Source organism: Gopherus evgoodei, chromosome 8, assembly GCF_007399415.2.
Source record: "Gopherus evgoodei ecotype Sinaloan lineage chromosome 8, rGopEvg1_v1.p, whole genome shotgun sequence".
Lineage (NCBI taxonomy): Eukaryota > Metazoa > Chordata > Testudines > Testudinidae > Gopherus > Gopherus evgoodei.
In genome coordinates, this window is record NC_044329.1 from 24,634,188 (window position 1) to 24,660,491 (window position 26,304).

A 26,304-nucleotide genomic window follows, 5' to 3' on the forward strand; every position below is an offset into this window, starting at 1 on the left:
TGGCACACTGAAGCCGGGGTCAGCACCAACTCCATCAGAATAGCCTGGAGCCTAATGTCCCTTTCTCTCTTGGTCCGAGGCTTAAACAACTTGCAAATCTTGCAGCAAATCGCTGAGATGGGTTTCCCCCAAACAGCACAGACAGTCCATGTGCGGATCACTGAGTGGCACAGATCGCCTACAAGTGTCGCATGACTTGAAACCCAGGGCACAGGGCATGCCCCAGCCCAGGTGTTCTAGCTAAACTAAACTAAACAACTAACTAATTACAGTTAACCATACACTGAACGAACAAGAAGTTTTGGGGATGAGCTACAGCAAAGCTGGAGCAGAGCAGTTCCGAAGCACCTTCACTGGCAGCAAGAAGGAACTGAGGGTGGGGGGAGAAGCACGCAGCGCCCCTTATACTGGCCTATCGAGGCGCCACTCCAGGGGTCACTGGGGCGCTCCCCGTACAGGTACTGCTAGGGGAAAAACTACCAGCACTGGTGTACGTGGCGATACACACACCTATTGTGGAATACGCCTGAGCAATCACTCGAAGAAGAACACCTGTTCTCACTTTCAGGTGACATTGTAAACATCAAGCAGCATTATCTCCTTCAAATTGTAACTAACCCTTTTTGTCTGAGCGATTGACTGACCAAGAAGTAGGACTGAGTGGACTTGTAGGCTCTAAACTTTTACATTGTTTTATTTTTGAATGCATTTTTTTTTTACATTTGGAAGTCCAACTTTCATGCACTACAGTACTTGTTAAGGTGAATTGAAAAATTGATTTTGTTCTTTACAGTGCAAATATTTGTAATAAAAAATAAATATAAAGTGAACACTGTATACTTTGTACTCTGTGTTGTAACTGAAATCAATATATTTGAAAATGAAGTAAACAGCCAAAAATATTTAAAATAAATGGCATTCTATTATTGTTTAACAGTGCAATTAATTTTTTAAATCATGCAATTAATCTTGATTAATTTTTTTAATTGCTTTACAGCCCTACTAATTTTAGTTTGTTTTATTCAACTTCATTCAATTCTTTAGAGCTGTTGGTTCAGTTGACTTATTGGCTGTTATTAAACGTAAAAAAAGAGAAACAAAGCACTTGGCAGCCTGGCATGCAATAGGTTAAACAAACATCTTCACTTAGTAGTAGCTGAATATACTGTTTACTTTGGGGGAAAAAACCCTATCACTTTAAATGAAGAGTATTTAATATTTCTTTACTCATTCTTAGGGAAAATATTTCATTTGAGGTATTATGAAAATGGAGCGTGGAAATAAACCCAACATTTTCCACCGTAGAGACTATGAAAGAGAACGATACTATTCTGAGTCTGAGGGAGCAGATTATGGCATGAAAGTGAAGTCTACAGGAAAAACTCTGCAATACTGAAGTACTTCTGCTTTTCTTTATGGGGACCCTCTAACTGTTAAACAAGAAGTTCTGGAATGGTTCAGGTTTCAGTGTAGCAGCCATGTTAGTCTGTATCCTCAAAAAGAACAGGAGTACTTGTGGCACCTTAGAGACTAACAAATTTATTTCAGCATGAGCTTTCGTGAGCTACAGCTCTCTTCTTCAGATGCACAGAATGGAACACACAGACAGGAGATATTTATACGTACAGAGAACATGAAAAGGTGGAAGTATCCATACCAATAGGAAGAGTCTAATCAATTGAGATGAGCTATCATCAGCAGGAGAAAAAAAACTATCCTTGCAACAAAGCCCGATGCCAGCTCTGTCCACGTATCTATTCAAATGACACCATTATAGGACCTAACCGCATCAGTCACGCCATCAGGGGCTCGTTCACCTGCACATTTACCAATGTGATATATGCCATCATGTGCCAGCAATGCCCTTCTGCCATGTACATTGGCCAAAACGGACAGTCTCTACGCAAAAGAATAAATGGACACAAATCTGACATCAGGAATCATAACATTCAAAAACCAGTGAGAGAACACTTCAGCCTCTCTAACCACTCAGGCCATGTCTACATCTAAAATTTTGCAGCGCTGGTAGTTACAGCTGTATTAGTACAGCTGTATAGGGCCAGCACTGCAGAGTGGCCACACTTACAGCAACCAGCGCTGCAAGTGGTGTTAGATGTGGCCACACTGCAGCGCTGTTGGGCGGCTTCAAGGGGGGGTTCGGGGAACGGGAGAGCAAACCGGGAAAGGAGACCAGCTTCGCCGCGGTTTGCTCTCGCGTTCCCCGAACCCCCCTGCAAACCGCAGGGAAGGAGACCAGCTTGCTCGGGGTTCCGTGAACGAGAGAGCAAACCGGGAAAGGAGACCCGCTTCGCCGCGGTTTGCTCTCGCGTTCCCGAACCCCCTGCAAACCGCAGGGAAGGAGACCTGCTTGCTCGGGGAACGGGAGAGCAAACCGCGGCGAAGCTGGTCTCCTTTCCCGGTTTGCTCTCGCGTTCCCGGAGCCACCCAGCAAACCGCAGGGAAGGAGACCTGCTTGCTCGGGGTTCGGGGAACGAGAGAGCAAACCGGGAAAGGAGACCCGCTTCGCCGCGGTTTGCTCTCGCGTTCCCGAACCCCCTGCAAACCGCAGGGAAGGAGACCTGCTTGCTCGGGGAACGGGAGAGCAAACCGCGGCGAAGCTGGTCTCCTTTCCCGGTTTGCTCTCGCGTTCCCGGAGCCACCCAGCAAACCGCAGGGAAGGAGACCTGCTTGCTCGGGGCTCCGGGAACTAGAGAGCAAACCGCGGCAAAGCTGGTCTCCTTTCCCGGTTTGCTCTCTCGTTCCCGGAACCCCGAGCAAGCAGGTAAGGAGAACCGCTTGCTCGGCGGTTCGGGGAACGAGAGAGCAAACCGGGAAAGGAGACCAGCTTCGCCGCGGTTTGCTCTCTCGTTCACCGAACCGCCGAGCAAGCGGTTCTCCTTACCTGCTTGCTCGGGGTTCCGGGAACGAGAGAGCAAACCGGGAAAGGAGATCAGCTTGATTACCAGAGGCTTCCTCCTTCCACGGAGGTCAAGAAAAGCGCTGGTAAGTGTTTACATTGGATTACCAGCGCTGGATCACCAGCGCTGGATCCTCTACACCCGAGACAAAACGGGAGTACGGCCAGCGCTGCAAACAGGGAGTTGCAGCGCTGGTGATGCCCTGCAGATGTGTACACCTTCAAAGTTGCAGCGCTGTAACTCCCTCACCAGCGCTGCAACTTTCTGATGTAGACAAGCCCTCAGTGACAGACTTGAAGGTGGCAATTTTGCAACAAAAAAACTTCAAAAACAGACTCCAAAGAGAGACTGCTGAACTCGAATTAATATGCAAATTAGATACAATTAACTCAGGCCTAAACAGAGACTGGGAATGGTTGGGTCATTACACTAATTGAATCTATTTCCCTATGTTAAGTTCTCCTCACACCTTGTATGGGTCAACTTAATTATCACTTCAAAAGTTTTTTTCTCCTGCTGATGATAGCTCATCTCAATTGATTAGACTCTTCCTGTTGGTATGCATACTTCCACCTTTTCATGTTCTCTGTATGTATAAATATCTCCTGTCTGTGTGTTCCATTCTATTCATCCGAAGAAGTGAGCTGTGGCTCACGAAAGTTCATGCTGAAATAAATTTGTTAGTCTCTAAGGTGCCACAAATATTCCTGTTCTTTTTGTGGAATGTTTTAGTTATCTAATAATTCCAAAATGGATTTAAGTTCTTTTGAATCCCATTGAGCTTCAATTACACTGCTGACATGAGTTCCAAATACTTCCTACGTTAAGCTATTCAGAAAAAGCTGCCACTATTTTAATAAATATGGCTAATTCTATACTACAGAAGTTTTGTTGGCATAGCTATTTTGGGCAGGGGTATGAAAAAATCCACACCCCTGAACTGACAATACTTCTGAAAGCAAAACCCCTTGTGTAAATGCAGCTATACAGCAAATGAGACCTTCTGCTGATGGTCATTCAGGAGGTGGTTGCACTATACTGGCAAAAAAATCTCTTGATGTCAGTATAAATTGTGCCTTCACTAGGAGGCTCTGCCGGTATAGTTGTATCAGCAACTAGCCCTATCACTTTCCTCCTCTATTTCAGCACTTGTAGTCAGGCCAAATCCTGATAGGAGATAAGCATTTCCTGTGAAGTGCTGAGTGTCCTTAACTACAAATTAAGTCATAAAACATCTTGCAGGATTGGATCCTTAATAAGGAAGTTGCTCGTGCTGTTCAGGGCATGCAAAAACACAACACTTTAAAGTACAGATTGACAGCAACAATAATTCTTCATCATAAAGCTATTACTGAGATTACTAATTTGGGGCCAGAGTCAATAAACCTTAATACTACCAAAGGGTTTGTGGACTAAGCGGTTTTCTAGGGATTACACTGCTTTAACGCAGGCCTCCACAATGCAGATGCTGGACAAAGTGGGGTTTTTTTGTTTGTTTTTGTTTTGTTTTGTTTTTTAAATCAAGGTTTGACCTTGTGTATTAAACAGAATTTAGACTGAGAATGGAAATTCATCTGCTGTCTGTCATCACATTATTTGTCAGCTGTATATTGCCCTAAGCAACATGCATGCTTTTAGCATATTGCTAATTTTAGTTCGTTTTATTCATCTTAGTTCATTTCTTTTGTTCTTGGGTCACTTCACTTATCTGCTGTGACTAAATTAAAAAAAAGAAAAACATTTGGTGAGCAGGCTCCTAGTTAGTGCCTTACAAAACTTTTAAAACATCAGCTATCTTGTTCTGACTTCTAATGCTCAGCTATACAAACCTGAAGATTGGATGCTTATTTTCTGGGATGCTTGCTAGGGATGAAGATATGTGCTCGTAGCAGGTACATACAGCTATGCTATCGTACTTTTGTCTACGTTCTTAATGGAGGCAGTTAATCAGCTAGAGGAGGTTCAAACAGTGCAAATATAGCCATACAAATAAGAAATTCTTCCATTTGTTCACTAAAAATCCAATGGATTATCAATACTTGGGAACAAATGTTGGAACAAGGTGAGTGCCAAACAAATGAGGACCCGACTATGGTACACTTATTCAAGTTTGGTAACACCTCATTCTGTAAACAGGCCCACTGACTTCAGTGGGATTTCACACGGAGTAAGAAAGCACTCACTGTGAATAAGGCTATCATAATCTGCCTCTAAATAGATGAACGACCTTACTTTCTACTCCTGGGGGGATTCTGTGCCAAAAAATTAAAAATTCTGCAAATTTTATTTGTCAAAATAATGCAATATTATCACACCAGTTTCAATTGTTTTGGTAAGTTATTTAAATTACAACACAGAAAAAAAGTCACAATAACTATTCAGCATTTCCTAAACAAAAGAAAGTTAAGTTACAAATACTTGGTAACTAATACCCTGCATTCCAGTTATAATCCTGGACTTTCATATTTGGAGCATAACAATTACATTACAGAACATCAAAACAGAAAGAAAAAAAAAAGGAATGTAATTTTAAATTGCTCAGACTGTTACACCTGAAAGTCAATACAATTTTGCTAATCATTGTCCTGGACCTAGCTGGGTACTTTGGGAAGTGCTTGGTTTTGATTGTCCTGACATCTTATTGACTACTTGATAAAATGTTTTATTTGCCCTCAGAAGTTTGTTTGTTTTTTTTTAAATGGGTAAGTAAAAATCTAACCCCATTGTACCACTGTGGCACAGGAAAAAAGTGAGAAAGCACACAGATCTTCCCTTACTCTCATTTAAAAGGGTTTGCATCACTCTGGCAATATAGGGGCCTTAAAATTTCTACAGGTTTTTGTGCTTCTGGGGGAATTGACTGAGAATGGGAACAGTTAACTATCTATAGAATAATTAACAATGTTACTATGCAGACAGGTTGCTACATTTCTGCCTCAGAGAATGAGATCAATTAACCATCAACAGCAACATTAAGAAAATATAATTTTTTTTACAAAAGCTATTTTCTTTAACTTAAAAACAAATGATTTTCAGTAACGTGATACTAATATTTAATTAAGTGTTTTTTCAGTTCTGAAGAAGTTACATTTTACTAGGTAGGCAGGCTGCTATATTTCTGCCTCAGGGATAGCAAACAGACCTAACATACCTCCTGCATAACAAAAAGACCTAACCTCTTTCTTCTGCGCCCCTCGAGCCACACTATCAAGAGAGGGACACAGTCTCTCTAGCTTGTTGGCCAGCCCTGCCTCCTGACAGTGATCAAGGTTTCCCCTGCAGGCACGCACTCGAGCCCCCTCTTCCCGCAGTGATTTCCATCTCTGAAGCTACTCCAGGCACGCTGCAACAGACACACTGCCCAGGCTGCTGGGGAAGAGACATGTGTCCCCCAGCAGATTTCTTTTGTATTTTTCTGTGCGGGGGAGCACAGAAATTTGCAGGCCATATGAATTCCGCACCCCCACATTGGCACAGAATTCTGTCAGGAGTAACTTTTGCAACCATCACCTACTCAATGACCGATTTCCTTATCTAGTATGTCCCTTCCACTGCAAGCTCTTTGGGGCAGGGATCATATCTATTGACCATGCACAATGGGTGGGTGTTACGATACCACCATTCCTTTCAGATGGGGTATAAAGCTCACACTACAGTAATTAAATATTCCAATCCACTTGTTGCATGCTATCTCTGATATTCCATCAAAATTTTAACAAAGATAATTACATTCTGCCTACCTAAATTCATTGCACAGTTTCACTGGACTGCGGTACTGTTACTTCCAATCTTAAACTGTTCCATAGTGTTGCTCTTCACAATTACACAATCAAGCCTCATCATTCCACCATCTCAGTAATGGCTGAAATTACCTTTGTAGCATATCCCTTATCACATAAGGGAGGAAATGTGCCTAATTAACTGATGTCTGTAAAGCACTTTAAGCAACTTTGACGAAAGGCGCTGCAAGAGTTATTTGTCAAGTGCCCAAAACACCTCACAGGGGTTATGAAAGACATGGCTTTGCTATGGAACATTTACAATATAGTTTCAAATACACACATGTATTAAGGAGGTAAAGAGAAAGAAAGACAAGGGTTGGAGTACCGGGACCATAGCTTCCTCCATATGTATTGCTCAGCAATTTTATTAGATAGAAGTAAAAAATAAGAAAATGTCATCCAAAATGAAGTTAAAGCAGCAGTTAACTGAGATGATTATTTTTGTAAAAAAAATTATGACGACAACAGACATGAAAAATACTGGAAAAACAGACAGCATGGGCCATAAGTGATTGAACAATTAATTAAAGGACAAGAACATGAGAATAGACATTTCAAATTTTCGGAGAAAAAGTTACTACTTGTACTTCCATTCCACAGGATTAGAGATGCGTTCACACACACACGTTAGACAGACTAATGTGCACTGTATTTCGATTTAAAAATATATGAAAGTAATTAAAACCACAGCATTCAAAAATGGGACATATATAATATAATATGGTAACACTTAAAACCACACATATTTGGAGCATAACAAGACAAGATTTTAATTATCCTAATAAAGCAACGAAAATCCATTAAATCCATTAAAAATACTTGTACCTAGGAAGTAAGCTGAACACAAAAAGGCAAAGTAATAACCTTGCTGACTGAGTTAATTTACTTTCATAGTTCCATAATCACTGGATTTTTCCCTTATTCACCTTACTGTTAACTTTTCATTTAAATAAAAATACATGCAATCATGACGTTTAGCCAATTCTGTTTGCTTTCCGCTGTAGTAGCAAGAACCCAGTAAAGAGAATAAACTCCATTCTTTTCCTCAGTGTGGAGTATGTCTATATAGTCTATAGTTTTAGGTATAAAGAACTGAATGTAACATTCCATGTACAGAGTTTTCTAAAAAACTGTAAGAGAAAACTGTTTACTTAGGGGAAATGTCCTTCAGACATCAAAGGCACATTAATGCGTATTGTAAGAGTCTCTCAAGACATGCTGCTACCGAGTGACAAAGTTCATTTATCATACTTTCTGATGCACATTAACTATGCATTAACAGAAATTATTTTAGCAAGAGGATCTATCAGATATTCGCATGCTGAAGGCTGTTGAAGCTGAAAATTGTGTTCTCCCAGCAGCTCAAAAGATAAATTAAGCCACATGCACAAAATCAGTAACGTTAAGGCTTTCAGATAATCCCACAGAAGTAAGGCTGACATACTGTCCTTAGTTTGCACCATTCTGCACTATTTTTTAAAGCGATGGCTTAATAGCAAATTGTCGACTCATACTTAGCTTACACTCTAAATTTTCTTAAATCCTTCACTGCTGGATCTGTTTTCTTGCAGTCATTATGAATGGACATTCCACTGAAATCAATGAAACAGCAGGTCTGTATGGCAGTATGAAAGAGTTAATATTGTATGCTAACATCAAACCCTTAATGCTCTATTACTCTGCATTTTTTATTTCCATTGCTTCTGTTTATTAGTCAGAGGCTTGGGAAGCACTAGGGGAAAAAGGCAAAAGGAAAAAGAAATGTCTTATGAGCTGAGTGAGCTGTGAACAAATAATAATTAAAAATTACTATTACTTAGCAGTTTTCATACCTATCCCCTATTAGAAATATTAACTAACAAAATCTCACAAAAGCCCTGTGAGGTAAGTACTATTATCCTCATTTTATTGGCAGTGAAATGGAACCAGAGACGTTATGTGACTTGTCCAAAGCACCGAGGGAATCCACACAGAGCCAGAGTTAAAGTAGGAAGTTTCTAGTTCCCGGTCACATACTCAGAGGCAAGACCTGTAACCCAATTCTCCATTCCGCCCAGGCTAAGCTCACAGCAAGAATGGCATATAAATATATGACTGCATAATGGAAAAGACAGTGAAAACAATTATATCTGTAAAAGCAGCAAAGAGTCCAATGGCACCTTATAGACTAACAGACGTATTGGAGCATGAGCATTCATGGATGAATACCCACTTTATCAGATGCATGATGAAATGGGTATTCACCCACGAAAGCTCATGCTCCAATACATCTGTTAGTCTATAAGGTGCCACAGGACTCTTTGCTGCTTTTACAAATCCAGACTAACACGGCTACCCTCTGATACTTAATTATATCTTTGTAAACTCAACATCACTTTTTGAGACTACAGGAATCCCAAAATGACAAATGAGGGGGAATTCAATCTTCACTGCTACAACTCAATAGGACTCCTGACAGCAGAAAAGGAAATTATGATTGTTTCATTTATACAGTATTGACAGAATGTACAAGTTTGTGAAAAAAATGTGCCATTTAATATTTTTCTTCAGAAAGGCTCCATTGTGAAAACTACTCGTTAGCTCTTTGGAGTACATTTTTACCTTGCTTCATAATTGTAACTGTTACAAACTGTCAACCCATATCAAGAGGAAGGTGGACGGTTAGCACTTCCTGAAAATCAGGCTACTTTAAGCTACCTCAAATTGGACACTAGTAAGTTGAAGTCACCTTGAAAAATCTGTGCTATAGCATACTACAATTGAACTGTACCTCTCCTTAAAAGAGAACATTTATTTCCCACCTGAATGAAGTACAAGGGTAAATCTCTTTAAACCCCATTTTTGTCAATTTACATTGTCAACATATGCTATATTTTAGTTGTCTAGAAGCAGATGGCTTCAGGAACCTGACTAGTGATGAGTTATATTTAGAAAACATGAGGGGAAACAGCCTGACATACCAATTCCATTCTGCTGCCAATGATCTTCTTTTGAGAATAAAACAACATGGCAGTTATTCACACCTTAATGAATAAAGATCTCTGTAAATTCCAGCTGTGGATCAGTAATCAGTATTTACTTGTGGAGGAGAGATATTGGCAACTATTAATTCCTATATTTAATACTGTGGGAACAGACTTCTGAAGCCAGCACTACCACTAAGTAGTCAATAAATACAAATAAGTTTTTTTTTTAGAATTTAGCTTTCTTTGCAAAATGCTGTGTCAAAAGTGTATTTTAATAGGAGGTGATCTTGTGACTAGCACAATAGGGCAGTGTCATGCAAAATGCTTGGATAAGCTGACAGCTTTAGGATTCCAGCCTCCAATGGATTTTTGTCATGCAGCAGAGAAAACAGCCTTGAATATGCTGAGGTTGTTTCTACACAAGCCTACTATTAGATCACTTACATAGCGGTATTGGTTGAAGCCTCACAGAAGGCTTTAATGGATTTCTTCAATAATTAGGACTGGCTAATAGGTTGATGCAATTTAAACCACATCTTTCTATGTTTTTCAACTTTTTAAAAATTATTATTTTTAAAAGTTAAGATAACGGTAAACAATATTTTTGATAGTTAAAGGAAAGAATCAAATATTACCCTCACTATGAACATTAACTGTAATGGTTTGCCTTTATCATCTCCATGATTTTTTTCCCATTAGTAGATTCACTGACAAAAGCAAAAGAGACAAAACAGGAACCCTTTAAAAAAAACGGGGTGGTTGTTGGAGTTTTTTCGGTTTGTTTGTTTAAACCAGATGTACGGGTAAATGTTTTATCAGTATGAATTTAAGAAGGATGCATTCGTCATAAGTGGTGATGTTATAACTGTCACTATACTAATCTACCTCAGAAGGGTGTTCTGAGGCTTAATGACACATTAACGTTCATAAACATCTTTGGGATGTTCAGATAGAAGGCACTATTCTAAGATTTTTTTTTTTAATATTATCAGTGCTAATCTGCACATCAGTTGATTTTCAAAGGCAAGTTCCCTTATTACCCTGAATCCAACTGTGAAGGCACAGAGAAATACAGAACACATGTACAGCATAATAAACCTGTACAAATGGCCTAGAACAGCTCTAATTTGCTCCAAGTCGTTAGGAATATACGGTCCTATTCTTAGTAACTAACCCAAGCAAGAACCATAGTGAGTATAAAAAAGGGGAAGACCCCAACTTTCTACAGTGCCTGTTTCTACTTTGGATTGTTTACAAAATACTATATTCTAAACCTACCACTAGTTCAGGAATAAAATTTGTCAGTGATGGACCTAGGACACATAATTTGTGGGGGAAATTCCACATGAAGTAGAACACATGGAAGGAGTTATTTTTATTTGCTAGTTTGTTTATTTTTTGAAGAAACAGCTTGAAAATTGCTCAGGGAGTTGGACAGTTATAAACAGAAACAGAGGCAAGGGAGGAAGTCATAATTCCCAAATAAATGTAGCTTATTTACTTAGATAATAAATTACTTTGGAGGCAGAAACCATCTTTTTGTTCTGTGTTTGTACAATACCTAACACACAACGGTCCATGACTGGGGCTCCTAGTCGTTACTGAAATAAAAACAATAATAATCATAGTATCGCAAAGATCCACAATTACAAGATGGATATTATAATCTTATCACACATGTACAGGTGTGAAAAATCTGTGAAGTAGAAAGAACATTTCAAATTAAAGGCAACACTGGAGGTTTTTAAGAACAGGTTAGACAAACACCTGCCAGGGATGGTCTAGACAGTACTTGGTCTTGCCTCAGCCCTACATTTCTATGATTTTATGTACATGAAAAGAAATAAATCTCTATTGAAGTTTAGGAATAATTGGTCTATAAATAGTCAAAGATGCTTTAACTCAACTATCTACTGACTGAAGTTGCTGAATCAATCAAAAACCCAATCATGTTTCCTAAAAATAAATGAAAAATTTAAATAGATCTGTTGCTTATTCATACTTACCGCCCTGCACCTTTAAGTAGGGTGTGGGGGGTATATTTTTGGCTGGTTGGCTGAATAAAGGGAACTGTGCTTTATGGCTAGGGGGAGAGGGAAGGAGATGAAAACTGCTGCAAAAGGGTCTGACATCCCCTGAGAATGAGGGGTTTAAAAGGGGCAGCCCTGTGATTTAAGCCTCTGTTTTTGGTTCTTTCAGGATCAGCAACCTAGTACCTGGGTCTGTTAGGGACTCTACAGGAAGGGCTCTGGAACTGTGTCATACACACTGCCATGAGCATTCATTGATACTACACTTGTGAAGGTCAAAGACGGATCAAGTCATCCAGGGTAAATTTGTCATCCTCTGGGAGGGTGGTGAGCCTGGGGTCTTCCCCGTTCAGGCTTTGAAGGCCTACTTGGCAATATGGCTTGAGATGGAAGGGCCCCTTTTTATGCATGGTGACCAGAGTCCCCTCACAACTTATCAAATTGTCACATTGAAATGGGGGCTGAGAAGGTTGGGGCTGCCAGCCCATGAATTTGGTTCCGACTCATTCAGAATCAGGGCAGCAACAGCAGCAGCACAGCTAGGTATGCGAGCAGAGGCAATTCAGGCAATCGGGCATTGGCAATCGGGCACTGGCATTCGGACGCGTACTGAATGTATGCATGACCTCAGGTGGTAAGTCAGCATTTATTTGTTATAATCCCATTACAGATGTTGGACGACCAGCCATGCAGACAGTGGTGTGGATCTGCAGTCACACTATTGTCTTTTGGGACCAAAGGCATGTGTCCAAGTTGCCTGAGGATTCACAGTGGGTAAAGGTGGTGAAGCAGTACTCAGTTGGCGTGCAAAGAGGGACATGTTATGGGATCCATTATACAACTGCTGTATGCTGTGTGCGCCAGTGAGCGGCCACCAGATATAATTGTGGTGCACCTTGGGGAAACCAATTTGGGAATGCTTAAAGGGGTTGAACTAATGCTCAGAGCAAGGAGAGACTTGAGGCTAATCCTTCAACTTTTTCCTGGAGTTAACATTGTATGGGCAGACATGCTTCAGCACAGGGTCTGCTGGGGAGCATGAGCCCCCACCCCTGACTCCCAGGGTGGACAAGGCAAGGAGTTATGTGAATAGGGACGTGGGCAAATTCCTTGCAACCACAGAAGGGGCAGTAATTTTGTATCCTGGCATAGTACAGCCAAGTTAATGGCTGGTACTTCCTTGTGGCTGATGTCCAGTGCAGTTACTCAGTAGGGAAGGTATACAGTGATAAATGGCTTGGGAAAGGACTTAAAAAGAGATGTCGGTAAAGGAGCGAACAGGAAGTGGTCAGAGACTCACGGTTGATTCAACAGGGAGGCAACCCCCAATTATTATAGCCCCCCTTAACACTCCTATGGGGTGTGGGGTGTGAATAGTAAGGTCCCGGCAGTGGATTTGCTGGAAGGACCTAGATGGAAAAAGAGGAAGAGCTAGCGGATGCCCCTCGGGTAACTATGGAATACAGGGGTTACCTGTACTGTATGCTGTTATATGCCGGGTAGTCCCAGACATCTAATAATGAAGTTGCAACCTGATTAAACCCATGTCAAATGTCTCCTGTTCTTCTTTCGGAATAACCAGACAATAAATAGCAAACAGCCAACTAAAACTCACATTGAATTCTACTGTCAAGAAATGAGGTGAGAAATGAGAGAAAGGACCTGCTGTACTAATAAGTCCCTGGTTAACTACAAGCAATTTTCACCATCACTATTTTATCATGTCAACAGTTTGCAAATGGCCAAATTATCTGCTATTCTGGGGAGGAAAAACAAACTTGATGGTGTTAATTGAGACCAAGTTGAAATTCAAAGAAGACTACTTCAAAGAGTGTTTAAACAGTACCTCTGGTCTAAGGACTACACATTTATTGATGAAGTTCAATAAAGATAAATGCAAAGTGCTCCACCTAGGAAGGAACAATCAGTTTCACACATACAGAATGGGAAGAGACTGTCTAGGAAGGAGTATGGCAGAGAGAGATCTAGGGGTCATAGTAGACCACAAGCTTAATATGAGTCAACAGTGTGATACTGTTGCAAAAAAAGCAAACATGATTCTGGGATGCATTAACAGGTGTGTTGTAAACAAGACACGAGAAGTCATTCTTCCGCTTTACTCTGCGCTGGTTAGGCCTCAGCTGGAGTATTGTGTCCAGTTCTGGGCACCGCATTTCAAGAAAGATGTGGAGAAACTGGAGAGGGTCCAGAGAAGAGCAACAAGAATGATTAAAGGTCTTGAGAACATGACCTATGAAGGAAGGCTGAAGGAATTGGGTTTGTTTAGTTTGGAAAAGAGAAGACTGAGAGGAGACATGATAGCAGTTTTCAGGTATCTAAAAGGGTGTCATCAGGAGGAGGGAGGAAACTTATTCACCTTAGCCTCCAATGATAGAACAAGAAGCAATGGGCTTAAACTGCAGCAAGGGAGATTTAGGTTGGACATTAGGAAAAAGTTCCTAACTGTCAGGGTAGTTAAACACTGGAATAGATTGCCTAGGGAAGTTGTGGAATCTCCATCTCTGGAGATATTTAAGAGTAGGTTAGATAAATGTCTATCAGGGATGGTCTAGACAGTATTTGGTCCCGCCATGAGGGATGGGGACTGGACTCGATGACCTCTCGAGATCCCTTCCAGTCCCAGAGTCTATGAGAATCATAAACCTCTTGTGAAATTTTTTTTTTTTTTGCAGTGGTTAAAATGAGAATAGTTTACATCTTTTACAGTTATAATTACCATGGTTTGCATAAGAAAAGGACAGTTACCTTTTCCATAACTGGTGTTCTTCAATGTGTTCCTCATGTCTATTCCATAATAGGTGAGCATGCTCACCACGTGTACTGGTGCCAGAAGTTTTGCCCCTAGCAGTACCCATAGGGGAGCACCCCAGTGACCCCTGGAGTGGTGCCTCCATGGAGTAGTATAAGAGGCGCTGCACGCTTCCCCTACCCTCAGTTCCTTCTTGTCAGACAACTCTGACAGAGGGGAAGGAAGGCGGGATGTGGAATAGACATGAGCAACACATCTCAAAGAACACCAATTAGAGAAAAGGTAACTGTCTTTTCTGCTTCGAGTGATTGCTCATGTGTATTCCACAACAGTCGATTCCAAGCTCTCTCTCTCGGAGGTGAGTAGGAGTTCACAAATTCTTGGGACGGAGCACAGCTCTGCTGAACCCAGCGTAATCCCTGGTCTGGGAGACAATCGCACAGTGCGAGGTGAAGGTGTTAACATACCATGTGGCAGCCCTACAAATGTCCTGAATGGGGATATGGGCCAAAAAGGCAGCCGACGAGGCTTGGACCCAAGTTGAGCGCGCCTTCACAATTGGTGGCGGAGGGATTCCTGCCAGCTCATAACAGGTACGGATGCACGAGGTGATCCGGTTGGAGAGCCACTGAGTGGAGATCGGACGACCTTTCACATGCTTAGCTGAGGCAACGAACAGTTGCGAGGAATTTCTGAACAGCTTAGTCTGCTCCATGTAGAAGGTCAGAGTCCACCTCACATCCAGCGTGTGGAAGCGGCACTCCTCACTGGACGCATGGGGCTTGGGGCAGAGGACCGGCAGAAAAACGTCCTGACCCACGTGATAGGCGGAGACCACCTTCCGGAGGAACAAGGGGTGTGGGCGGAGCTGGAACTTATCCTTATGAAACACCATGTATAGGGGCTCAGAGATCCGGGCCCTGAGCTCCGAAACCTGCCTAGCCGACGTGATCGCAACCAGAAAGGCCACCTTCCACGAGAGGTGTGACCAGGAACACGTGGCTAGCAGCTCAAACAGCGCCCCATGTGATCAGACAACATCAAGTTTAGGTCCCACTGTGGTACTGGGGGCCTAACATATGGGAAGAGAAGATCCAAACCTTTAAGGAATCGGCTAGTCATAGCATGGGAGAATACCGTATGGCCCTGCACCGGCGGATGAAAGGCCAATATGGCCACCAGATGCACCTTGACTCACAAGGGCACCAGGCCCTGGGCTCTAAGGTGAAGGAGGTAGTCCAGGACAAGCTGGATCGGGGTGGCCACTGGGGAAAAGCCCTGCTCATCTGCCCATCAGGAAAACAGTGCAGACAGTCTGTGTGCGAATTGCTAAGTGACATAGATCACTTACAAGTGTCGCATGACTTAAAACCCAAGGCACAGGGCATGCCCCAGCCAGGGCGCTCTAGCTAAACTAAACTAACTAACTAACTACAGTACCATATACTGAACGAACAAGCAGTTTTGGGGATGAGCTACAGCAAAGCTGGAGCAGAGCAGTTCCGAAGCATCTTCACTTGCGGCAAGAGGGAACTGAGGATGGGGGGAGTGCACAGCGCCCCTTACACCACTCTATGGAGGCATCACTCCCAGGAGTCGCTAGGGCACTCCCCTACAGGTCCTGCTACGGGGAAAACTTCTGGTACTGGTACATGTGGCAAGCACGCACACCTATTGTGGAATAGACATGAGCAATCACTCGAAGAAGAACTTGCATTAATTAATCCTGTGGCATAGATTTAGAAATACAACTCAGTATGATATCAGCCCCCTGCTCTCACTACTCAACAAATTGTGACTCCAAAACTAGTTTTCCGACCTAACTATGATTACAATGATTATGTAAGAACATTAACAGTGACATTAGACAGAATAAAAGTATTTATCAGTGACTGAACCCTCATGTATCGGAGCATAAAGCCAACATAGTCACTCAGGGTGAAGACGAAACTTCCTCTATTGTGTAGCTTATTCCATAATTTTCTATTCTTGCACCTTCTCCTTAAGTATCTGGTGCCAATATCCAAGACAGTATATACTGGACTAGATAAACCACTGATTTCATGTGGTGTGTCAACAACTAAGTTCCTATATGTTTAAGTGTAATAATTTCCAGGAAGATGGACTTTCTAAAAATAAGATCAACCATATGCAAAACCAGTCATCTATTAAAGTCAATGTCTATTCAGAGTATTTCTTAAACGAATCCTCACTTAAAATCAGGCACTGTGCATTATAAACATATTAGTTACTTTACTTCATATTTGCTGCTCAGATATGATTCAGCTTTGATCTGCTAAACTGAAGGACAAAAAAGATTCTTTCCTCTCTCCAGATTTTTATTTCTGCGTTATAAACAAAATGTTTCTTTTGCAGAATTTAAAAAGTGACACTAAGATGGCACAGCAAAGTGGTGTGGATCAAAATGAGTGGGAAACTGATTAGAAGCACAATAATCTCCTTGGATGTTCACAGAACAGCTGAAGTCACAAGGAAAATTTGAAAAAATATTCTGCATAGAAATAATCCTGTGCACATATCAGATAACTGTATTTCTCTTCTTTTCTTCCATCACTGAGAATATTTGCATGAAAACAGGATTTCCTTCTCTGTTCATCTGCTCCTACTACTTAGAACTCACTTCTCAACTGAATCCTTGGCTTGTGAGAGCATCATTAGTTACAATGGAAAAGACTGGGATATTGCCAAGAACCCAAGCCCACAACCCTCACAGGACCCAAGTCAGCAAAGCATTTAAGCTCCTGCTTAAAGTTAAACATTGGCTTAACTCCCACTGACTTCATTGAAACTTAAGCACCATGTTGTCAATTAAGCATGCACTTACGCGCTTTGTTGAATCGGCCTGATTTGTTTGTGTGTCATTCAAAGTGAATAAGGATTGCAGAATCAGGCCTGAAGAGAAATCAGTGAATTCATGCGAGGAGATTAAAAGAAATAACAAATCTTGTTTCTAGAGAAATAAGGTGGGTGAGGTAGTATCTTTTATTGGAACAACTGCTGTTGGTGAGAGAAGCTTTAGAGTCACCGAGCTCTTAGCTCTCATCCACCTCATCTCTCTAATATCCTGGGACCGACATGGCTACAACTACACTGCCTACATTCTTGTTTCTACACATTCTTAGTAATGAACAAGACAAGAGACAGAAAAAAATATATTAATTATAAATAGGCTTGTTTTTAAACCGAAGGTTTTCCAAGTTTTATGTCTTAACAGCTCTTCAAGACAAAATAGGCCACATTTTATAAACTGCTAGTGGTTGCACATAATTTGTGTGCACAACCACTTACCCATTTGTGCAACGAAACAGTTACATAGTAAACAAATATGGCAGTAAGTACCACAATTACCCAGCATACACATGGAAACAACAATGCACAAATGAGGGAGGTGCACACCCTAATTCTACATGTACTTAGACTGGAGGCTGTATTGAAAATCTGGGACAGTAAGCAATCCTAGTGTTAGCAACAGTGGAAAAACTTAGAAAAATTGTGTGCATGCACAAAACTTGTGATTTAAAAAATAAAAATAAACTGAAAATGACAAACAATTTCATTTTAATATTTTATTAATAAAAATTTGATGCAACTCACCACCAGCTATGGCAAATTATTTTAGAAAAAATATGAATTTAAAGTTATCTAATTTTTCTTTTAACAAAAAACCATAAACAGTTCAAGTGGTAAAGAGTTCTGTGGCACCTTATAGACTAACAAACGTATGGAAGCATGAGGTTTCACGGGTGAATACCTACTTCATTGGATGCATGCTCCAATATGTTTGTTAGTCTATAAGGTGCCACAGAACTCTTTGCTGCTTTTACAGAGCCAGACTAATACAGCTACTCCTCTGATAATAAACAGTTCGGTGATCCTAATGATGCTGCATACCACAGAGAGAGGCTGAATAGCAAGAAAATTATGTAAGTATTTAATTAAGTACATTTCATTGTACGCTAGCCAGAAAAAAAGGACCTGATTCAAGAAAGCACTGAAACGTGCTTAAATCCATTCTTATTCCAGAAAGCAAAATTAGTAATTTATTAAGGGTAAAGTATGGTCCTGTACCAAAGACCAGCTCTCCAGGTACAAGAACAATTTAAGTTCCACTTAAATCTAGTTTAAGGGCTTAAATAGGACTTATGCCGTGCCTTGATCAGGCTTTGTGGAGACCCTAAGAATTACAGTTTGCACCAGACTGATTTTACATAAGTCCATTTTGGATCACTATTAAACTATTTCTGTACCTATATGACATTCACAAACGGAAACAGAAATGTTTATTGTATGGCACTAACTTTATACCAAGTATTCAACTGCTGAATTTAAAATACATTAATAAAAAAGATTTATTCGTGATGTAACCAGTTATGGGCCATGGCATGACATTGATTTTTGAGCACAACTCCTCATTCATTTCAATAAAGTTTTCTGTTAATTTTTTTTTTTGCATGACAGGATCTTAATAAATATCACTAATGCTCTCTGTGTGAGCAACCACCAATATAGGAGAGGAAAACTGAGCATAGACAGAGTTTTGGGTCAACCATGCCACATTTATAGAAGAGACCAAAATTTGTAATTTGACATCAAGCAATTCAATGAGAAATTAGAACCAGGCTATCCCATTAGAGAAAATACATTTCTGAAAGTCAGGAGGTCATAAAGAAAATTTCAAGCTTGCTTATATAACAAAGGAATACTGGAGGAATCAGGAAGTGGAAACACTAAAAGAAATGCTCACATACACGTACTTGAGCCAAATTTAATTAACCCCAGATTATTACTGCATGTGTTGCAAAGTTAATGAAAGTACAGAAGTCATAACCAGTGCTAAATGCCACAGCTCTGCAATTATTGAGATTGAACAGCAAAGACTGAATGTTCAGAAGCATCCTCCAAGACAAGGGAAAATTCTGCATAAACTGGTAGTATTTTTAAAATGGCATCATATATTTCAAGAACCATAATTTTTCCTTTAAAATAGATGAAGCTTCATGTGAACTAGCAATATAGAAAGGACTTTGTTTTAGTGTTTTTATACATAATTGTTCAAAGTTAAATTCTGATCTTATTTTTTAGGAAACCTATAAACAGATCATTAGTACACAGTAATCCCTTTTTTCTTTTTTTTTTTTTTTTCTTTTTTAAAGAAAAGGGAATTCAGTTGGTCTCCAGCTAACAATATCCAAACTCTGTCTTTTAGGTATCACCAAGCACTAACTCTCCATCAACACAGAAAAAAATAAGAATTCTTCTATGACTCGGCTAACTTTTCACTTTAAGACCTTTAACAAGGAATGCAAATAAAGATTAAAATGTCTGTTCTATTGCTAAGCTCAAATATGTGCAATAGAATGAAGATGTATTTGTGGCTAAGAACAACTGGCTTTAAAAAAAAAAAAAGCTAAAATTCTTTACCAGCACAATTAAATAATGTGATTTCTTCTACACAGAACCTCAGAATTATGAACACCAGAGTTATGAACTGACCAGTCAACTTTACACCTCATTTGGAACCATCAGTACACAATCAGGCAGCAGCAGAGACCAAACAAACAAAAAATTAAAAAAGGCAAAGCAAATACAGTACATAAAAACAGCCATACTGGTCAGACCAAAGGTCCATATAGCCCAGTATCCTGTCTTCCGACAGTGGGCAATGCCAGGTTCCCCAGAGGGAATGAACAGAACAGGTAATCATCAAGTGATTCTCCCAGTCACACATTTCCAGCATCTGACAAACAGAGGCAAGTCACCCTTCAGAGCATGGGTTTGCATCTCTACCTGTCCTGGCTAATAGTTCTGTATGATCCATCGATGGCTGAGTTAAACAAACTACTAGAAAGGTATAGGGAAAGCAGCATTTTTCTTCTGAATAGTAAAATTTCAAATCTGTATTAAGTCAATGTCAGTTGTACATTTTTTGAAAGAACTACCATAAGATTTTGTCCACAGTTATGAACAACCTCCATTACCGAAATGTTCACAACTCCGAGATTCTATCGTATTACAAAATGACATTTTATTTATCCACCTTTATCAAAGGAACCTATTACACTGTCATTTAGATTGGTGTTCACTTCAAGATCTTTGAAATTAAACAATAAGTGCCTTCAGGCTAAGAAAATGTGTACTCTCATTTTGAGTTTGCAAGGTGGGTCAATATTATCAGTTTTTACTTTATGATAAATGTAATTTAAAATCACTTATCTTACTCATGTCTTAATCACTTTATCTCGACTACTGCATTTCTCTCTTATGGTCTCTCGAAACCCCTGTTCTCAAATATCATAGGTACAGAATACAGAAACATCAGGAAATCAGAAAATCCGTGTCCCATCAATTTCTTCACTACAGTTACTGGGGCTCAATTCTGAATGGAAATGATGTAATTGCAAGAAGCATATCACTCTGTTTCTCAGTCACTCTGCAGGAATCTTATTGATTTACCAATCCAACTCAGGATTGCCTTCAAAATTTTCCATGAAACATTATTACTTTACCTCTCTGTACTCACAACCCTCTCAATATTTTCTTTATGGCTGCTTTTCTGTCCCCCTCCATTTTTCTGTACAGGTGGATAATTTTCATCCTGATGTGCTCTCCCATGCCTCATGAAGCATCTCTGCACTTCCTCAGATTTAGCTTTTATTTTCCACTTATGCTCCTGATTGACTCTCTGGGAAATGTTTTGTGATACTTTGTATGAAAGATGCTACAGAAAACTGAACTTTATTGTGTCTTAGTTGTAATACTATGGTATTTATATAGCACATTTATCCAAGGAGTTCAGCAAGCTTCACAAATGCCAAACGAAGCTTCACAGAACACCTTTAAGGTAGGGCCTCTTTCCTTACTACCCTCAATCGTACCCCCAAGCCTCTTCTGCATGAAAACTCAGTGGAGTGACTTCCACTGGGACAAAAAGGAGTGGGAAGACATTGCTATACAATTCCTCCTTCCTATGATACTGCATTGGTTGAGAACTCCTTCGTGTCAAGATGTTGGAGGATGATCCAAATTTCAGTCACTAAGTAAGTCTGATTTTATCTCTTACAGATAATTTTGTTATCCTAACATTTAAAAGTACTATTCCATTTATTAATACCATTTTAGGAATTTCTATAAAAAACAACTCATTCCACTTCCAATCAGGTAGTAGAATTTTTAAAGTTTGAGTTGCCCTGCACTTTAAATATATCTGCACAAATTTCAGAGTCAGTTGACATTAATAAAGACCTTCAAAGGCTTGTGATTACAACTCGTGTTTATTTAGTAGGTTAAATTAGTTCAGGGCGTTCTCTTTTTTCCGTGTCTGATAAATTGTGGCATATTTACTAACTAGCAAGTCACAATGATTATACCTCATTCTCTCCACAGTCTGGTATTTTCACTATAGTCTGTCTTGAAAATTTTAGACAGTAATTTCACCCAAGATTCTTTTCTGTAGGGTTCAGAAATTAGTGGTTTGGTATGCTTCAATAATGCAATCTATCTAACGAAATTCACAGGATGGCCTCATGGGTAGAGATTGAGCGCCACAATTTGTTTCTGTGTAACCTTGGTCCACTCACTTAGCCTCTCTATTTCTTAATTTATTCATCTGTAAAATAGTGAAATACCTCAATATGAAGCTTACACAATTACTGTTTGTAAAATGCTTTGAGAACCTACATGAAAGGTGCTACATTAGTATCAATGACTATTTGTAAATGATTTACCAGATTTTGGTCTGAGTTAAAATGCTGTAAATCCAAGTAAATCTATAGATTTCAATGAAGTTACTCCAGATGGACACAGATGTAGCTGATATATTAATCTGGACATCTAATTTTCTGTTCTCTACTGAAGCTTGTATAAACACATTAAAGAGTCCAGAGGAACATTTTCTCAATATATTGCTAAAGGAAAATTTTCAAAACCTCAAACTCAGGAAATCAGGGGCCTGGCCAAGCTGCTGAAATATAGCACTGAGACCTGAAACCAGATAGCTCTCCTAAAACTATTTAGCTTAACCCTCCAGCCTACCACTCCCCTCATATATGCTCAGGTGGATCTTACTAGCAACTAGGAACTGCAGCAGCTACTGAGATATCTGTGTAAGCAGCAACTTCAAAGTATTCTGTAGCATCCTCAAGAAAAGAATACTACTATATGTAACCATCCCCAATATAATCTAAATTGCCTTTCTCCCTTAGAAACAAGCCACCAAACACATTGTCCTCACCCTATAGACTTATTAACAAATACACAATACAGGAAAATATTTGCCCAGGTCATAGTCTTCAGAAAAGCTTTTGTCTCAGTCTGGTACTCAGGACCGATCCTTAAAATGCTACAAAATGGAAATAATGGGAAAATGTATGACTTCATTAACTCCATGAACCAGTTCATTAAAAGCAGGATAGCAAAAAAACATTATGCAGAGTTCTTTAAGCAAGAAAGGGCCATAAAACAGGGATCTAATCACAGCATGACCCTCTTCAATAAATACATCAGTAGAGAGACAAGGTGGGTGAAATAATGTTTTATTGGACAAACCTCTCTTGGAGAAAGAGAATAACTTTCAAACTTACACATAGCTCTTCTTCAGGGCATGAAGAAGAACTCCATGAAAGCTGGGAAGTTTGTGTCTTTCACCAACAGAAGTTGGTCCAGTAAAATATATTACCTCACACACCCTGTCTCCAGTATCCCCAGACCAACACTTCACAACAATACGGCAAACACATAAATCAGTGATTTACCAGTCCAACTGAAACAATCCCTAGACCCCTACTAAATGACTTGGAGATAAAATGCTCTATGCTTATGACCTGGTCATATCACTTATGCAAGATGGTCTCCAGAGAAACGTATACTTTCTAATACATGAACCCTACAAGTCACTGAGGAAAAAACAAAGATCATGATATTTCAGACAAAAAGTCCCAACTTAACCAAAACAGATATTTATGGTTTTTTTTAATTACAGAGCCACTGAAATTGAATATATCCTAAATTATACATATTAAGCCTCATAAGAAGCGTATCAAATAGTTTTAGTCTGACTACCAAATCATGACAGGAAATCAGCTCTGTGGGCCTTTTGGGGCTTCATAGAACCACTCACTATATATGACCCAAATAAAACTATTACCAGAAGTATTCAACAACATAATCCAAGCCAATCTACCCACCCATTTGGGAGTGAATTCTACGCACCCATTTGGGAGTGAATTTGAGTGGGGCCCAAATTTTAACAACTCACTGGGATAAAACCCCACCAGAAACTCTATAGCTACCATTTTGCAAACAAATCTTCCCTTGTGTACAGGAACTCCAGCACTAAATGACTGCAGAGCAGACCGGGACGATACCACATGCTGGATCAATATACAGAAAAAAATTATTCAACTTCTGGTCCGATCTCAAAGCAACAAATGCTTCCCCACCAAAACATACTAGAAGATCAAATATTTAATCCAAATGGAAGCAGTACCCACTGCTACATATCACAGTCTGAACCTAGCAAATCCTACTTCCTGACCAATGGAGCAAAGAACCCCACCTAGAACTGAAAAATGCTCAGGATGCCTGAGCGCCACCTACAATACCAGTACATGAGTCACTGGAAAGAATAGACCAAAAACCAATAATAAACTAGACTGCTAGCTCTACTCAGAGCTAACATACTAGCAGACTACCTCACCACAGTGAAACGTGAAAAATAAAAAACAGATTCTCACCAAATACAGAATCCATAACCATAAACCAGAAGTGGAAATTGGGAGGCACAAAGCATAGTCCAAACCCAGTAAGAAATGACTAGACAGCTAATATGACAGACAAGAGATTTAGACAAAGACAAACTTTCTTGTATTTGGGATAGTGCAGTAGAAAGTATGAGAGACATTTCCTTCAATTATCAGAAATCACAAAAAGATTTTTCTTAAAAAAGTGAGGAGTGAAAACAGTGCCTGATCCTGGAAGAAAGAAGACAAATGGCAGAGGTAGCAACACACTACCCAGCAATCTGAGGATAACTGCTGAAAAATGGACTGAGGGTATGTCTACACCGTAATTAAAAACCTATGGTTGACCCATGCCAAGTGACTCGGGCTCGGAGTATGGTGCTGTTTCATTATGGTGCAGACATTCGGGCTCAGGCGGTAGCCCAGGCTCTGTGAGCTGAGCTCAGATTGCAGCCCAAGCCCAAGCCCAAATGCCCCCACCATCATTAAACAGCCCCACAAGCCCAAGTCACCTGGCCTGGGCCAGCTGTGGGTGTCTAACTGCAGCGTAGATATGAGCAAAGAGAACTACCCCTAAACAGCATGTATCCATACCATAAAAGGCTCCTACCTCAGGCCATGGCTACACTTACAGTTCTGCAGCGCTGGTAGTTACAGCTGTGTTCGTACAGCTGTGTAGGGCCAGCGCTGCAGTGTGGCCACACTGACAGCTACCAGCGCTGCAGTGTGGCCACATTTGCAGCACTTGCAGCGCTGTTGGGAGTGGTGCATTGTGGGCAGCTATCCCACAGAGCACCTTGTCCCATTTTGGCGCTGTGGCTTGTGGGAAGGGGACGGAAGGGTGCGGGTCTTTCCGCTTCCTGTTCCAACGCCCCGTAGTGCTTTGCTACACATTCCGAGCAGATTGGCGGCATTGTGAGTCTGCAGCACGATTTCTGTTACAAATGGAGCCCGAGCTGCTGAGGACCTTGCTGATGAATGTTGCCAGCACATCACGCATGGCAGGGGAGCTACTTCTTCAGCTGCAAAGTGACAGTGAGGAGTCAGACGATGATATTGATTCGCCTGACGCTCAAGACAGTAAATTGCTTGTGGCAGTAACAGACGTGCTCAGCACTGTGGAACGGCGCCTTTGGACTCAGGAAACGAGCACTGAGTGGTGGGATCACATCGTCCTGCAAGCCTGGGATGACGAGCAGTGGCTGCAGAACTTTCGAATGAGAAAAGCCATTTTCATGTGACTGTGTGCTGAGCTCGCCCCTACCCTGCAGCGCAGGGACACGAGATTGAGAGCTGCCCTGCCAGTGGAGAAGCAGGTGGCTATTGCAATCTGGAAGCTGGCAACTCCAGACAGCTACCGATTGGTGGCAAACCAGTTTGGATTGGGAAAGTCCACCGTTGGAATAGTGCTGATGCAAGTTTGCACAGCCATTAATTGCACCCTGCTAAGAAGAACCGTGACTCTGGGGAACGTGCAGGACATTGTGGATGGCTTTGCACAAATGGGTTTCCCTAACTGTGGAGGGGCAATAGATGGGACGCATATTCCTATTCTGGCACCACCCCACCTGGCATCAGAGTACATTAATCGCAAGGGGTATTTCTCCGTGGTTCTCCAAGCGCTTGTGGATCACCGTGGGCGTTTCACTGACATTTACTCAGGATGGCCTGGAAAGGTGCATGATGCACGCATCTTTCGGAACAGTGCCCTGTTCAGGAAGCTGATGGCCGGGACTTTTTTCCCAGACCGCAAGATCACAGTAGGGGACGTCGAAATGCCCACAGTGATCCTTGGAGACCCCGCTTACCCTTTAATGCCATGGCTCATGAAACCGTATACAGGGAAGCTTGACAGGAGCAAGGACCGGTTCAACTACAGGCTGAGCCAGTGCAGAATGACTGTGGAGTGTGCTTTTGGCCGTTTGAAAGCCCGCTGGCGTTGTCTTTATGGGAAGCTAGATTTGGGGGAAAGCAGCATCTCCGCTGTTATATCCGCGTGCTGTACCCTCCATAATATTTGTGAAGGGAAGGGTGAAAGATTCAGTGAGGAATGGACCTCCGAGGTTCGACACCTAGAGGC

General features: G+C 40.9%; 1 protein-coding gene across 6 annotated transcripts in view; it reads right to left on the reverse strand.

The window, feature by feature from the left end:
• Positions 1 to 26,304, reverse strand: part of GABRB2 (gamma-aminobutyric acid type A receptor beta2 subunit) — a 278,489-nt gene that overhangs the window by 229,102 nt on the left and 23,083 nt on the right. The window lies entirely within an intron of this gene.